Genomic DNA, 17,428 nt, shown 5'->3' on the forward strand with positions numbered 1-17,428 from the left:
GAAAAGAAACCTAAAGTACATGGGAAAATATGTTTATAGGTCTTATAGGAGGAAGGTATAAATACAAAAGACCCAGTGATAACCGCTCAGCGTTAAAATTTAATCCTAGCTTTTCTATTGATGGGCTCACTTCTGTAGTTATGGGGTTCCAAGAAAACTACCAGCTTCTTTTTTTAAATTTATCCTTCACAGGTGCGTTTGTACTGTCTTCGAGTATAGCCATATTGTTATGGTGTAGATATTCACTGAGGAATTATGACGACAGCAGTATATCCTCAGCTATGGCAGCTCAATTTATAAAGGGCTCTTGCATCAGGTGCTGTACGTTAGTGTGACTCCAGCCTTAGGCCGGGGTCACACTGGCGAGGAATACGGCCGAGTGAGAGGCGCTAAAAGCACGCATTACACACGGACAAATGATTCTCTATGGGGTCCCTCGCACCAGCCGTATATTTCTCATCTGTATTCTACGGGCCGTGCCAATCGCAGCATACTGCGATTGTCGGCGTACTACGGCCGTAGTACGCCAATGCAAGTCTATGGGTGCGCAAAAAATACTGATTACACACGGACCACACATGTGACTTGCGAGAAATACGCACCAGGTGTCTTTTAGAAACCCTGTCATAGGGCTCCATTATATGTCCATTTTGCAAGCCTGCGAGAAAATCTCACCATACGGATGCTGACATGCGCAAAATACGCGACCACACCTTGATTACGGATGACATACGGAGCACTATTTAGGGGCCTGTCATCCGTATTACGCATGTAAAATACTGACCGTATTTTGCGCAGGTTAGTGTGACTCCAGCCTTATACTCACCCTTCCGTTGTCTCTCCAGCGGTGTGCACTCGGCTAGTCGTCACTGCACCTGGTTACCTTGATGAAGCATCCCTTGGCCTTTTTTCTCTCCACCCTCACATTGACTGGTCTGGTGTGAGCTTGGAGATGTGATGTCAGACACCAAGGTCTGATGCTCCCGGGTCTGGTGCTGGCAGCACGAGCGCAGATTCTAGCTGCTGTTTCACCGTATCACTTTGCTTGATTGGCCAGCAAGCTCATCTGATCTTAACCCCATAGAGGTATTGTCAAGAGGAAGATGAGACACCAGACCCAACAATGCAGATGAGCTGAAGGCTGCTATCAAAGCAACCTGGGCTTCCATAACACCTCAGCAGTGCCACAGGCTGATCGCCTCCATGCCACGCCGCATTGATGCAAATGGAGCCCCGACCAAGTATTGAGTGCATTTACTGAACATACATTTCAGTAGTCCAATATTTCGTATCTTAAAATCATTTTTCAAGCTGTTGTTCTAAAGTATTCTAATTTACTGAGATAATGACCTTTGGGCTTTCATTGGCTGTAAGCCATAATCATCAACATTAACAGAAATAAACACTTGAAATAGATCACTCTGTCTGTAATGACAATATCAGGGGTGGGCAATTAATTTTCCCGAGGGGGTCACATGAAAGACCGTGACTGTTGTGGAGGACAGATCCAATAGGCCAAAATTAATTCTGCTCAATAGTAATATTGATATTTTGTAATTATATTATTGATAACTTTATTAATATTGTATCAGAATTGTATATTGAGCAAAATTAAGTATGCTGACATCTCCCTATATGTCGCTTGCACCCAAGCACAGCCCCTTCTGTATATTGTATGAGCCCCCCAAAAGCCCCTTATATGCAGCATGAGCCCCACACAGCCTCCCCATATGTGACATGAGCCCCACACAGCCTCCCTATATACATAGCATGTTGCCCCCATAGCCTCCCCATGTGCAGCATGTCGCCCCCATATGCAACACCACGTGCACCATGTCATGTTTCACACGCTGATTGGCGGAGTAAGTGGCCGGAGGCCCCTCCTCCACCAAAGGAGTCAGCAGCGCCGCATAGACCCGCGGCGCACATGGAAACAGCGAGCGGCTAGGCGGGCATTGTGCAGCACATGGACCTCTGATTTCCAGGCCCTCGGCTATCTTGGTCCGAGAGCCAGACTGAGACAGCCAGAGGGCCGGATGTGGGCCGCACTTTGCCCAGATCTGCTCTATATAATGTGAGTTTCACTTTTTGGATTGAAGAACTGAAATAAATTAACTTTTTGATGATATTCTAATTTTAAAAGAAGCACCTGTGTGTATTGTTATATAGTACTATACTAGTGAAGCCTGTAGAAGTACACACAAATTGTGTATTGTGGCAAAAGTTGAGAAAAAAAAAGTGAAAATATCAAATATATAAAGAAATAAGGAACAAAAAGTGTACATATATGTAAGTAAGGTGGTCCGACTCTCTGTTTATAGGGACACTTCAAAATATCTCTTCCTATGAATTTCTGTATAACTATAGAAAAAAAATTTGGAAAAGTGAGAGCATATCTATTCTAAAAATGATAATCAGACTCAGCAACTTGAAACAGGAAAGGGGGAGACTAATCAATAAAAAAAAAAAAAAAAACAGGAATGAGAACCCTCCCACACAATATGGTTAAAATCATCTTTCCAGAATTAAAACGTATACAGTGGGGCAAAAATGTATTTAGTCAGTCAGCAATAGTGCAAGTTCCACCACTTAAAAAGATGAGAGGCGTCTGTAATTTACATCATAGGTAGACCTCAACTATGGGAGACAAACTGAGAAAAAAAAAACCCAGAAAATCACATTGTCTGTTTTTTTTTCATTTTATTTGCATATTATGGTGGAAAATAAGTATTTGGTCAGAAACAAGCAATCAAGATTTCTGGCTCTCACAGACCTGTAACTTCTTTAAGAGTCTCCTCTTTCCTCCACTCATTACCTGTAGTAATGGCACCTGTTTAAACTTATCAGTATAAAAAGACACCTGTGCACACCCTCAAACAGTCTGACTCCAAACTCCACTATGGTGAAGACCAAAGAGCTGTCAAAGGACACCAGAAACAAAATTGTAGCCCTGCACCAGGCTGGGAAGACTGAATCTGCAATAGCCAACCAGCTTGGAGTGAAGAAATCAACTGTGGGAGCAATAATTAGAAAATGGAAGACATACAAGACCACTGATAATCTCCCTCGAACTGGTGCTCCACGCAAAATCCCACCCCGTGGGGTCAGAATGATCACAAGAACGGTGAGCAAAAATCCCAGAACCACGCGGGGGGACCTAGTGAATGAACTGCAGAGAGCTGGGACCAATGTAACAAGGCCTACCATAAGTAACACACTACGCCACCATGGACTCAGATCCTGCAGTGCCAGACGTGTCCCACTGCTTAAGCCTGTACATGTCCGGGCCCGTCTAAAGTTTGCTAGAGAGCATTTGGATGATCCAGAGGAGTTCTGGGAGAATGTCCTATGGTCTGATGAAACCAAACTGGAACTGTTTGGTAGAAACACAACTTGTCGTGTTTGGAGGAAAAAGAATACTGAGTTGCATCCATCAAACACCATACCTACTGTAAAGCATGGTGGCGGAAACATCATGCTTTGGGGCTGTTTCTCTGCAAAGGGGCCAGGACGACTGATCCGGGTACATGAAAGAATGAATGGGGCCATGTATCGTGAGATTTTGAGTGCAAACCTCCTTCCATCAGCAAGGGCATTGAAGATGAAACGTGGCTGGGTCTTTCAACATGACAATGATCCAAAGCACACCGCCAGGGCAACGAAGGAGTGGCTTCGTAAGAAGCATTTCAAGGTCCTGGAGTGGCCTAGCCAGTCTCCAGATCTCAACCCTATAGAAAACCTTTGGAGGGAGTTGAAAGTCCGTGTTGCCAAGCGAAAAGCCAAAAACATCACTGCTCTAGAGGAGATCTGCATGGAGGAATGGGCCAACATACCAACAACAGTGTGTGGCAACCTTGTGAAGACTTACAGAAAACGTTTGACCTCTGTCATTGCCAACAAAGGATATATCACAAAGTATTGAGATGAAATTTTGTTTCTGACCAAATACTTATTTTCCACCATAATATGCAAATAAAATGAAAAAAAAAACAGACAATGTGATTTTCTGTATTTTTTTTTCTCAGTTTGTCTCCCATAGAATCATAGAATCGTAGAGTTGGAAGGGACCTCCTGGGCCATCTGGTCCAACCCCCTGCTCAAAGCAGGATTCGCTAAATCATCCCAGTCAGATGTCTGTCCAGCCTCTGTTTGAAGACTTCCATTGAAGGAGAACTCACCACTTCTCGTGGCAGCCTGTTCCACTCATTGATCACTCTAACTGTCAAAAAGTTTTTTCTAATATCTAATCTGTGTCTCCTCCCATTCAGTTTCATCCCATTGCTTCTAGTCTTTCCTTGTGCAAATGAGAATAAAGTTGATCCTTCTACAATGTGACAGCCCTTTAGATATTTGTAGACAGCTATTAAGTCTCCTCTCAGTCTTCTCTTTTGCAAACTAAACATTCCCAAATCCTGCAACCTTTCCTCATAAGACAGGGTTTGCAGACCGGTCACCATTCTGGTCGCTCTTTTCTGAACTTGCTCCAGTTTGTTGATGTCTTTTTTAAAATGTGGTGCCCAAAACTGGACACAATATTCCAGATGAGGTCTGACCAAAGAGGAGTAGAGGGAAATAATGACTTCACGTGATCTAGACTGTATGCTTCTGTTAATACATCCTAGAATTGCATTTGCCTTTTTTGCTGCTGCATCACACTGTTGACTCATATTCAGTCTGTGATCTATTAGTATACCCAAGTCTTTTTCACATGTGCTGTCACTTAGCCCTATTCCTCCCATTCTATATATGCTTTTTCCATTTTTATTGCCCAGATGTAGTACTTTGCATTTCTCCCTGTTAAAAACCATTCTGTTAGTTGCTGCCCACTTCTCCAGTTTATTTAAATCTTTTTGAATCCTCTCTCTCTCTTCTTTAGTATTAGCTATCCCTCCTAGCTTTGTGTCATCAGCAAATTTAATCAGTTTACCCTCAATTCCTTCATCTAAATCGTTGATAAAGATGTTGAACAATACAGGGCCCAGGACAGAGCCCTGTGGTACCCCACTTGAGACATTCTTCCAACTGGATGTGCAGCCATTTACGACCACTCTTTGGGTCCGATCACTAAGCCAGTTATGAATCCACCTAACAGTTGCCTTGTCCATTCCATACTTAATCATTTTTTCAATAAGGATTGTATGAGAGACTTTGTCAAATGCTTTGCTGAAGTCAAGATATACTATATCTACAGCATTTCCTTGATCCACCCAATCAGTGATACCGTCATAGAAGGAAATTAAGTTAGTCTGACATGACTTATTAGTTACAAACCCATGCTGACTCTGTTTAATCACTTCATTCTTATCCAGGTATTGACATACATGTTGTTTAATAATTTGTTCAAAGATCTTTCCTGGTATAGAAGTCAGACTCACCGGCCTATAGTTGCCTGGGTCCACCTTCTTCCCCTTTTTGAAGATAGGAACAACATTTGCTCTTCTCCAGTCTTCTGGCACTTCTCCTGTTCTCCAAGAATTTTCAAAGATTATAGAGAGGGGTTCAAAAATTTCTTCTGCTATCTCCTTCAGTACTCTGGGGTGTAATTCATCTGGACCTGGAGACTTGAATTCATTTAGGCTAGCTAAGTGTTTCCTCACTATCTTTCTGCTTATAGATATCCTGGATTCTTCTATTCCCTTAATAGGACAGTGAATAACAGTTGATGTTACATTTCGTTTCTGAGAGAAAACAGATGCAAAATAGGAATTTAAAAGTTCAGCCTTCTCAACATCCTGTCTTACCATTTCATCATTTTCATCCTGTAAAAATCCTATAGCATCTAGTTGAGGTCTACCTATGATGTAAATTACAGACGCCTCTCATCTTTTTAAGTGGTGGAACTTGCACTATTGCTGACTGACAATACTTTTTTGCCCCACTGTATAACCACAGGTAATATTAATTGTCTCAGATTACAAAAATATATTAGGGGTTAGTGTCCAAAAGGGACTACAATATTATATAAAAAAGGAATGGAATATTGGGCGGAGGTCCAATATCCAACCCCACATTATGAATCAGGTGAAGTAAACAAGAGTCCACAACGGACAGATGATGGATCAGTCGACACTTCCATGTGGAGAGCACTGGGATTCCACAAACCATCATGGACCGGCGGGCCAACAAGGCAGTGGTCTAACAGTAGCATGGTATCTAAAATATAAAGTCAAGAAAAAAATAACAATACACACAATAGTTAAATGGAATCTGTCACCCCTTTTTGAGATATCATATAATGATATCATTCAATTGTGTGTCACATAAGGATTCTCTTAGTACTTTTGCTTCCCCCTGACCCCGCACCTTTCATGCATAAATACCCTTTTTATATCGGTTCAGATGTATGTAAACTGCCACGGTCCGGTCCGATGGGCGGGGCTTATTCAACTGCTCCCCCCCCCCGTCTTGCTCTACACAAGAAGAAATGCGTAGAGCAAGACAGGGAGGGGGGAGCAGGTGAATAAGCCCCGCCCAGCGGACCGGACAGCGGCAGTTTACATACATCTGAACCGATATAAAAAAGGTATTTATGCATGAAAGGTGCGGGGTCAGGGTGAGCAAAAGTACTAAGGGAATCCTTATGTGACACACAATTGAATATCATATGATATCTCAAAAAAGGGGTGACAGATTCCCTTTAAAGCACTCTAAAACAATAGAATCTACAGGAATGGGACAAAGCACAGAACTTCGTTGAGTTCAACCTATATTCATGATCCATTTTTGCCTCCAACTTTGCCAAATTTTTCTTCCAGTTACCGCCACGTTTACTAATATGGACACAATCGATACCAAAAGCTTGTAGAACGCTAGCATGACAATTATGATGCAGCCGGAAATGTTTTTAACTGCATGGAATCCACCACTTGGGCTGCAGTTTTTATGTCCCTTATGTGTTCTCTGATGCATATCTTCAATTGTCTAGAGGTCAAGCCTACATAAATAAGTTGGCACAGACAAATCACACAATACACAACACCAATGGTATTATAAGTTAATGTACAACTGTAGCGCAAGTGGATTTGAGGAACCACTGTGCACAGGGCCAGGCCTGCCTAGGAAGTGGTGTAACTAAGCAACTACCAGGTGTTCACTGAAGTTCCTAATGGTGGCCGTCAGGTACAACTCCTAGGCAGATCCCGGTACTGCAGCTGCTGACTTCATGGGTCAGGTTCGCTAACACGGACTAGGACTATGTTCAGACACACCGGTCAAGGATATTGGATAAGAGACTGGCCGCAAACGGACCAGAAAACAATGTCCAGGCACTGGCCGCGCTGGGACCAGGGAGCTTTGGGTTCAGGACAATGGCAGCACTGGGACCAAGAATTTGGGTTAAGGACACGGGCCACACTAGGACCAGGGGACCTCAAAACTGATCTGTTAGAACACCACATTACCTAATGACTCAACTCATGCGTGATGACTCCCTATGGGAGAGGGAGTCTTTTATGCAGGATGATTCCCTGCAATTGGCTGAGAGCCATCCAGCAGGTGTACACATTATGCTAAATGCCTCTCAGCAACAGGGAGAGTGCATTTAGCAATATAAGCGTGATGCCCCTTTAAGAGCAGGGAGCACGAGCACTAGGCGTGCCGCAGTTCCCACAGCATGAAGCAGGAGCAGGGCCTGGAGTGGTGAGAAATCTAGCATCCCTGCATGAAGGAAGAAGGGGACACCCTGCAGGGGCGCCAGACATTGTGATACAAGTGTATTGTGATTCTAAATTCCTTTCTTCCATCACTAGACTTAAAATCTGAAGTTTGCATAATATTTAGGTATGCTATGCAGTCCACCATGCATGGGAAAAATACCCATTTTGGTCCTCTTGATCCGAAAGCCCTTTCCACTTTTGGTCCTTCATAATAGCTATGTACTAGCATATCTTTCAAATTCTTTGTTACTTTATATGTGATAGAGGGATACTCGAGTGCTCGTATATTTAGAGAATAGTTGGTCTGTCCTCAGAATAGGCCAGAACTCATATCATACCATTTATTTATTGTTGTACGTGGATTTGAATCTTACCTGTGAGCAGGAAGTAGATTTGGATCTTTTTGGACATACAGTAGGAGGTCTCCTCTCAGAAGCGCTCTCTGGAAGCCTTTCTTGATGTTTCTTCTTGAACACCCCTTCTCTTTAAATCTCTTTGATAGATATCCAACCTCTCTGAAGAAAGAGTGATCAGATGAACATATTTTGCATGTGCGTAGGAATTGTCCAGTTGGTATTCTCCTAAACAAGTGTGATGGATGGGAGGAGGACGCATGTAGAAGTGAATTTACTGCGGTATCTTTTCTATATACTTCAATGTATATAAAACCATCTTCTTTCAAATTCCTGATGTCTAAAAAGTCTATTGTGGTTTGGTTGTAGGAGCTGGTTAACTTGATGTTCAAATGGTTGTTGGAAAGACTTTGAGTAAAGGTGTTCAGCTCACTTTCAAACCCCTGCCAGATGATGGAAAAATCATGTGTGAATCGAGTCCACAATAGTACTTTACCAATTAGAGGAAGGTGGTTTGAAATGAAGTTTTCTCTCTCCCATAGACCCCAAAAAAGGTTGACGTAGGACGGCACAAAGGCCGCCCCTTTTGCGATATCTTGTAATTGTAGATAGAACGTTTCTTTGAAAATAAAGAAATTGTGAGCCAAAGAGAATTGTAGCTGGGTTGAGAAAAAAAGAGATTAAATTAGAATTCACATTGGTCATGACAAATAATGTTTAGAGCGCTTCGATGCCGTCCCAATGACGAATAGATGTATGTAGTGATTCAACATCGAGGGTTCAAAGAAATATCTTCTTCCATATATATTTTCCAGTTTCTTAAGCATATCATTCATGTCTTTCAAATATGATGGTAATGTTTGTTTCCTTTCCACCATATGTTTTAAATAGTGATCCAAGAATTTTCCTAAATATTCACATAAACTACCATTTCCAGACACAATGGGACGACCTGGGGGATTGGACAAGCTTGTGTGTACCTTAGGTAAGAAGTAAAGGCATGCAGCACACGGGAACACTGGAACCAAGCTTTCTTTGATGTCTTTAGTGATTACGTCTATCTAGACTGCTTCAGCTATGATTAAATTGAGCTGCATGTGATAAGAACATGTAAGGTTAAACTTAAGCTTTTTAAAGTATAGCACGCAACTAGTCTCTTCTGTATTGTGGATAATACTCATTTATTCAAGTTTATGGGTGTACAAAAAACAAATGGATTGCATACGCAACAACCATATTTTATCCAACCCCGGCTACATTGCAGTTATTAACACAGGACCCTTTACTTGATCATGTACATTGTGAACTTGATGTATAAAATAAATGCAATCTGGATGACTTTTCAGACTGGTCTTAGTCTACAATCACCCATACATGTGAAATATTTATATGGTACAGGGCATGGACCCCTAGAGTTTCATAGATCTATACACGCATGTATAAAAATCACAAATCTAAGCGTGAGATCCATGAGAGTCTGAGCAGGCCAAGTTTGCAAATCGAACTTGGCCATACAAGTCAATGAGGAGCTATGTAATACTTCTGTTTTCTGTGTCTCACGAATTCCTTGTGTAGTGATCAATTTGAATAAAAAAAAACAAATGCAAAAACAACTTTTTTTGGCCTTGAACAAACATGTCTTCAGTAAATAAAAAAAAACATGCATTTAGAATTGCAACTGAGAAAAAAATAGTCTGTTTCCCACACAGATAAAGATCACACAGATGTGTGAATGTAGTTCAACGTCTTTTTCAGGTGGGTCCGCTTTGAAACCCGCCTGAAAATGCGCTTTAAACACGCTCAAAAGAATGGACATAGGCATTTCTGTGTCAGAAAGACAAGCTGTTCACATGTTCAGTCTTTTCACCACTTCAGGTTTCAAAAGACGCAAAGTGGTTAAAACCAGTCACCTGACCATTCTTCAGGAGTTTTCCTCTTGGAAAGTGCCACAAACTAACTAAAGACAAGCAAAAAGTGTAGATTAGTAGAGTCTTAAAAAAAGCCAAATGAAACGGTGTTTCCTGAAGCGTGTACTGCTTAAAAAGTTGGAAGGTTCTCCCAAGTTTAAAAGACGTCATGTGCACATACCCTGTGAATGCTTTAACACTCATCGATGAAAAAAGCCTTACCAATACAAGGTTAAAGTACTAGTTCACTTCAGGAGGCAAACAGGCCACAGTGTTACATGGTGGAAGTAGCAAAGGAGCAAAATACAACAAATAAAACAACCACTCACACTAAGGCCACGTTCACACATTTAGTATTTGGTCAGTATTTTATTTCAGTATTTTTAATTCAAAACCAGGAGTGGGTGATAAATACAAAAATGGTGACGTGTTTCTATTATACTTTTCCTCTGATTGTTCCTCTCCTGGTTTTGGCTTACAAATTAGTGAGGTAAAAAACTGACCAAATACTGAATGCTTGAACGTGGCCTTATCGTCCATGAGGGAGATGATTTATTAGGCTACATTCCCATGATGAGTATTTGGTAAGTTTCTAATGTTGCAGATTTTCTGCAGCATTTCGCTACCAATAGGCCACGTTCGCATGTTTAGCATTTGGTGAAATTTTCACCTCAGTATTTGTAAGCTAAAACCAGGAGTGGGACAGTCAGAGGAAAAGCAGAATACACTGGGGAAATAAGCATGTGATACACGGCCGATTTTGCAAGTTTTCTTACCTACAAAGAATGGAGAGGTCTGTAATATTTATCGTAGTTCACTTCAACTGTGAGAGACAGAATCTGAACGAGAAACAGAAATTCACATTGTAGGATTTTTAAATGATTAAATTGCATTTTATTGCATGAAATAAGTATTAATATCACCTACCAACCAGCAAGAATTCTGACCTGTTAGTTTTTATGTAAGAAGCCCTCCTACTCTGCACTCATTACCTGTATTAATTGCACCTGTTTGAATCCGTTACCTGTATAAAAGACACCTGTCCATATTCAATCACAATCCAACATCTCCACCATGGCCAAGACTAAAGAGCTGCCTAAGGACACCAGAGATAAAATTGTAGACCTGAAGAATGCTGGGGTGGGCTGCAGGACAATAAGCAAGCAGCTTGGTGAGAAGGTGACTGTTTGCACAAGTATTAGAAAATGGAAGAAATACAAGATGACTGTAAACCTTCCTCGGTCTGGGACTCCATGCAAAATCTTGACTCGTGGGGTAAGAATGATTCTGAGAGGAATCAGTCAATAAATACACAGGAGGACCTGGTCAATGACCTGAAGAGAGCTGGGACCACAGTCTCAAACATTACCATTAGTAACACACTACGCCGTCATGGATTAAAATCCTGCAGGGTACACAAGGTCCCCCTGCTATCACCAGCACATGTCCAGGCCTGTTTAAAGTTTGACAAATGACCATCTGGATGATCTAAAGGAGTCATGGAAGGTCATGTGATCAGATGAGAACAAAATAGAATTTATTTGATATCAACTCCATTCACATTGTATGGAGGAAGAAGATGGATGAGTACAACCCCAAGAAAACTGTCCCAGCCATGAAGCATGGTGGGGGAAAGATCATACTTTAGTGTGCTTTTCTGCAAAGGGGACAGGTTGACTGCATCAAATTAGAGGAGGATGAATGGGGTCATGTATCTCAAGATTTTTGCCAATTACCTCCTTCCCTTAGTAAGAGCATTGATGATGGATCATGGCTGGGTCTTCCAGCATGACCTGAAACACACAGCCTTGGCAACTAAGGAGTGGCTTTGTAACAACCATTTCAAGGTTCTGGAGTGGCCTATCTAGTCTTCAGAACTGAACCCAATAGAAAATCTTCGGAGGGAGCTGAAACTCAATGTTGCCCTGGAAGCAGGCCTGGAACCTCAAAGATCTGGAGAAGATCTGTATGGAGGAGTGGGCCACAATCCCTGTTGCATGGTGTGCAAACTCGGTCAAGAACTTCCGGAAATGTCTGACCTCTGTAATTGAAAACAAAAGATTCTGTACCTATTATGAAAGCGAAATTGTCAGCAGGATTGTGCTCAGTAAACTACAGACACTGTCATGTTGGCGCCGTTATACTGATTAAAATTATACCTTGGGTGATGAAATCCACTTTGTGGTTGTTTAATCTTTATTTGCAGTTTTCAGTTCATGAGATTCTCATGCTTCAGGGTGGCCTGTGGGTGGAGCTTTATGTGGTGCTCTGCTTAAATATGTATCTTTATGGGCCTATTTTACATAATGCATAGAATATTGTTGGCTTAGAAAAAAATTAACTTCAGCAAAATTGCGACAGGCCATGTGCAGTAACATCTATCACGGCGTCATTTTTCTGGAGGAAAAAAATTGGATGCAGCAAAATGACAGCAGCGCTTACGCATTAGCATCGATTAACAAGCAAAAGATGCTACTGCACATGCGCCCCTGCAGGTGCCATTTTGCTCGAGGAAAAAAAAATTTAGCTACAGCAAATGGCGCCAGCGGCGCTTGCACACTGGCATCTATCAGCAAGCAATAGATGCTACTGAGCATACGACATTTTGCTCAAGGAAAAAAGTTTTTGGTGAAATTCAATTTTTTTTGCCTAAGGCTACTTTCACACATCCGTCTACTGGAATCCAGCACGATGCGGCGAAAATGTAAAAAACCTGATCCGGCGCCGGTTGGCACCGGATCCGTTTTTTTCCTCATTGACTGTTATTATCGCCGCATCGTGCCGGATGGGCATGCGGTGTGTCAGGTTTCTGCCGGAGATGGCAAAAATGTGCCGTCCGGCGTCTGCAAAAAACGTTCCCTGGAACGTTTTTTGACAGCGCCGGAACGGTTTTCCGAACAGCGCATGCCCGGACACTTTGTGATTTAACCCCATAAGTGACTGCCATGTACAGGAAAAAGTCTCTCTCTCTCTCCCTCCTCCCTTCCCCCAGATCTTTCTCTCTCTCTCCTCCCGTCCCCCGGATCTCTTTCTCTTCTCCCGTCCACCGGATCTCTCTCTCTCTCTCTCCTCCCGTCCCCCGGAACTCTCTCTCTTCTCCCGTCCACCGGATCGCGCTCTCTCTCTCTCTCCTCCCGTCCCCCGGATCATCATACCTGTCTGCGTCTCTCGCCCTCTTTGCGGTCTGGCTCCTTTAAATCTTCACGACACCGTATCCGGCCGTGCACATGCATCCGGTGTCACCACTGCACGCCGCATCTGGCAGTACGGCTTTTCACCGCACGGCGCCAGAACACAAAAGACGGATGTCTGAAAGTAGCCTAAGCCAACAATATTTTGTGCATTATGTAAAATAGTGGGCAGGTTAGTGACTGGTCATAAGCCATACAGATGAATAGCTAAGCAGAGCACCACATGAAGACCCCCCACAGACCACCCTGGAGCACGAGAATCTCACTAACTGAAAACTGCAAATATTATTATTATTTATTTATATAGCACCATTGATTCCATGGTGTTGTACATGAGAAGGGGTTACATACAAATTACAGATATCACTTACAGTAAACAAACTAACAATCACAGACTGATACAGAGGGGGCGAGGACCCTGCCCTTTCTGGCTTACATGCTACAGGATGGTGGGGAAGGAGACAGTAGGTTGGTGGGTTGCAGCAGTTCCGGTGTTGGTTGAGGTGATATCACCGGGAGTGGTGAGAGAGAAGGAGGTAGCGGGGTCATTGCAGGCTGTAGGCTTTCTTGAAGAGGTGTGTTTTCAGGTTCCGTCTGAAAGAAGATTCTTTCCGTCTGAAAGAAGATTAAACAACAACCACAAGACGGATTTCATCAACCAAGGTATCATTTTAATCAGTATAACAATGCCGACCTGACACTGTCCGTAGGTTACTGTGCATAATCCTGCTGACAGGTTCCCTTTAAGTTCTGTTCTTCTATTGTATCAAATACTTATTTCATGAAATAAAATGCAAATTAATTATGTAAAAATCATGCAATGTGATTTTCAATTTTTTACTTTTAGATCCTGTCTCTCACAGTTGAAGTGTACCTACGATAAAAATCACAGACCTCTCCATTCTTTGTAGGTGGGAAAACTTGCAAAATCAGCAGTGTATCAAATACTTATTTTCCCCTCTGTAAAAACTCGTCACCACTTCTGCATTTTTCACCCACTCCTAGTTTTGCCTTAAAAATACTGAAGTAAAATACTGACCAAATATGGAATGTGTGAAAGTGGCCATAAAGTAAGTTAGGTTACTTGTGTTTTTTCATTACATTTATCAGTGTGTTTATTTTACATGCGTTTTTTTTTTTTTTATAACTCTTTATTTAAAGACTCACAACGAAATCCAGGTTAACATAATAATTGAAATCAGACAAGTAGACGAATACAAGCAATACAATTTAACTCCGGATCAAGACAATCGTCCACGAGTCCTTAACATCCGGGGACCAATTCGGAGGGTCTTCCATTTTTTAACTTTTAACAAACAGTATAGGAAAGAAAAGACAGAACAGAGGAAGAAGAAGGAGAGCAGTTAAAGCGAAAAAAGAGAGTTGGGGGAAATAAGTAACGGAGCCAAGAGAGGCAAAAAAAAAAGGGGGGGAGGATAAACGAGTGGGTAAGGGAAGGAGTTCCCACCTGACCAAGTCCACCACTCAGCCTGATGTTTTCATTTAACCTCAGGGGGGGTTGCCTCCAGCATTAGGTCACAATACTCACTAGAGCTTCGAAAATCCATCCATCCAAGCCAAGTGGCCCAAAACTTTGGTATGATTCATGTATGGATGAGGTGAGGTCCCCCATATACTGTACATAATTTCATTGACTTTTGCGATCCACTGAGTTATGGTTGGAGGAGCGGGACTCTTCCATTTCTCTGGGATGCAATCCCTCACTGCCATGATCAAAAATTTTAGCAAAGAGGATTTATAGATCCAGAGAGGGATTTCATTATGTTGGAGTAGTATCAGAGCCGGAGTCAACTTTTCGGAAGAGCCCGCAACCCGACAAATAATTTCCCACACCCCTGTCCAAAATGATTGCAATACGTCACATTGCCAGAAAATATGAAAAATCGTACCCTCTGCCCTTCCACACCTCCAGCAGTTGGGGTCAATTTCTGGAAATATGGTGTGCAACCTCGAGGGCACTCTGTACCATCTGGACAAAATCTTATAGCCAGCCTCCTGGAACCTACAGCTAATTGAGGCACAGTGTACAAGGGTAAAAATTTGAGTTCTCTGATCTTCTGTAAAAGAAATATTTAAATCTCTTTCCCACTGCACAAGGAAAGAAGGGGGCGACCGGCTCCGGGGATCCATCAACATAGAGTGGGTTTTAGCTAAGGTGTGTCTGGTTGGGCCCGGGCTATTACATAAAAGATCAAATTGGGTTTTGGGTCATCTAAATGAACTTTTAGGGTGTGTGCAGACGCTGCGGAATCCGCTGCGGATTAATCCTCACGGATTTTGCAAAAACCGCAGATAAACCGCAAGTCAAAAGACCTGCGGATTATCTGCGGTTTTGCCTGCGGTTTGGTCCTGCGGATTCACCATCTCCACAATGGTGGAGATAGGAACCCGCTGCGGATTCCGCAGAAAGAATTGACATGTCAATTCTTTCTGCGGTTTCAAAACCGCAGCAAATCCGCGCGGATTTTTCCGCAACGTCTACACAGCGGGTTTTTTTTACCATTCATTTGAATGGTACTGTACACCGCAGCTAAAACTGCTGCGGGTCCACAGCGGCCAAAACCACTGCGGAAACGCAGCAGAATCCGCAGCGTGTGCACATACCCTTAGGGGGAATGCTGCTGAAAAAGTGGGTAAGTTGCAAACACCTCCAACTGCCCAGGGATATTGGATCTGTTTTGGTGGTTTACATGCGTTTTTGTCACGGTTTTGACTCAGGGTCAATTGGATGTTTTGTGTTGTTATTATGATTTAAAAAGAGAAAGCACAGTAGTTTGATAATAAATGGCTTCACCCAACCACTAACCATGAGTGGAGAAAAAGTTTTGGTGTTATCATTCATATTCTTTGAAAAAAGGCCAAGAAAGCAAAATTCTGCCTGGGTATGAAAACTTTTGAGCACAACTGTATATAAATACCATTTATTTTTTTGGAAATGAAAATATGCAGCGTCAAAAACTCATAGTGGTGACTTAGCCTCCATGAAGTGTGCTCTGGAGTAAAGGTACCGTCACACTCAGCGATGCACCAGCGATCCCGACAACGATATGACGCGGCCAGGATCGCTAGCGCATCGCGAAGTGGTCGCTAGTGAGCTGCCAAACAGGCAGATCTCACCAGCGACATAGCAGGGGTCGGGGGTCACTACTTACCTGTCAGACGAGGCGATCCTGACGTCCTCCCGCCCGCGTCCACGCGTCGCTCGTCTCCACAGCAGGAAGCTGACGACGAGAAACGGCCCAGGCCGTTCTCGCGCGATCAGCGATAATCAGCGGGGGAGCCGGTCGGAGGTAAGTATCACACGTAGCGATATCGCTGCTGCGTCACAAAACCAGTGACGTTATAGCGATATTGCTAGCGATATCGCTTAGTGTGACGGGGCCTTAAGATGCACCAATTCATTAATGCACCATTCCAGCGTTATTTTTATTTCACCACTGGAGTGTATCACTAAATCATGTGCCCTGCCCCCGGTAAAATACTCAACAGCTGTCTACTTCTGTTCTCGGCACCGCTCTGGTCGTCTTCTGCAGGTTGTGACCTATCGGATCGCTATAGTATTTGCTGAGTGCGCCACAGGTCACTACACAATATATGTCTATGAAAGCCAGATTGAGGTCACAAGGTAACAGAGCAGCACCGGAGTGGCGCCGGGAAGAGCAGACGTCAGTGGCTGGTAAGTACAATACTCGTGGTAGGGATTCTTCTTAAAAGGAGTTATCTAGTACTTATATATTGAAGGCCTATCCTTAGGACAGATCAATAACAGATCGGTGGGGGTGCGGTATTCATTACCCCTACCGATCAGCTGTTCCCAGTGTCTCTAGTAGGTGGTTGAGATCAGTTGCAGAGCAAGACAGCATAGCTTCATCAGCTGTATAGTGGCTGCAGTGGGGTAATGCAGATCTGACCCTATTCATTCTATGTATGGTAGATGTGCAGTAGCCGGCCGGGGCTGCTATACGGATGACGGAGCTGTGCTGTGCCGTTCCACAACTGATCACATCGGGCTACACTGAAAACAGCTGATCGGTGGGGGTGCCAGGTGTTTTTACCCTACCAACCTGACATTGGTGACATATCCTAAGGATAGGCCACAAATATAAAATAGTGGAGTGGTCCACTTCTTTAAGTGCTAAAGATAAAATTAATCAAACTCATACTCACCTCCAGGGCCGGCGTCATTTCAGAGATGTCAGCTATGTGTTGTATGAACGCTGCTGCCTATCAGGGGTGGCTGATGGGCTGTAGTAGTCACATGTCATAAAAATGTCACATGACCGCCGGGAGACAACTAGCCA

This window comes from Dendrobates tinctorius, unplaced genomic scaffold (genome assembly GCF_039654945.1).
Source record: "Dendrobates tinctorius isolate UK_male_01 unplaced genomic scaffold, ASM3965494v1 ptg000016l, whole genome shotgun sequence".
Lineage (NCBI taxonomy): Eukaryota > Metazoa > Chordata > Amphibia > Anura > Dendrobatidae > Dendrobates > Dendrobates tinctorius.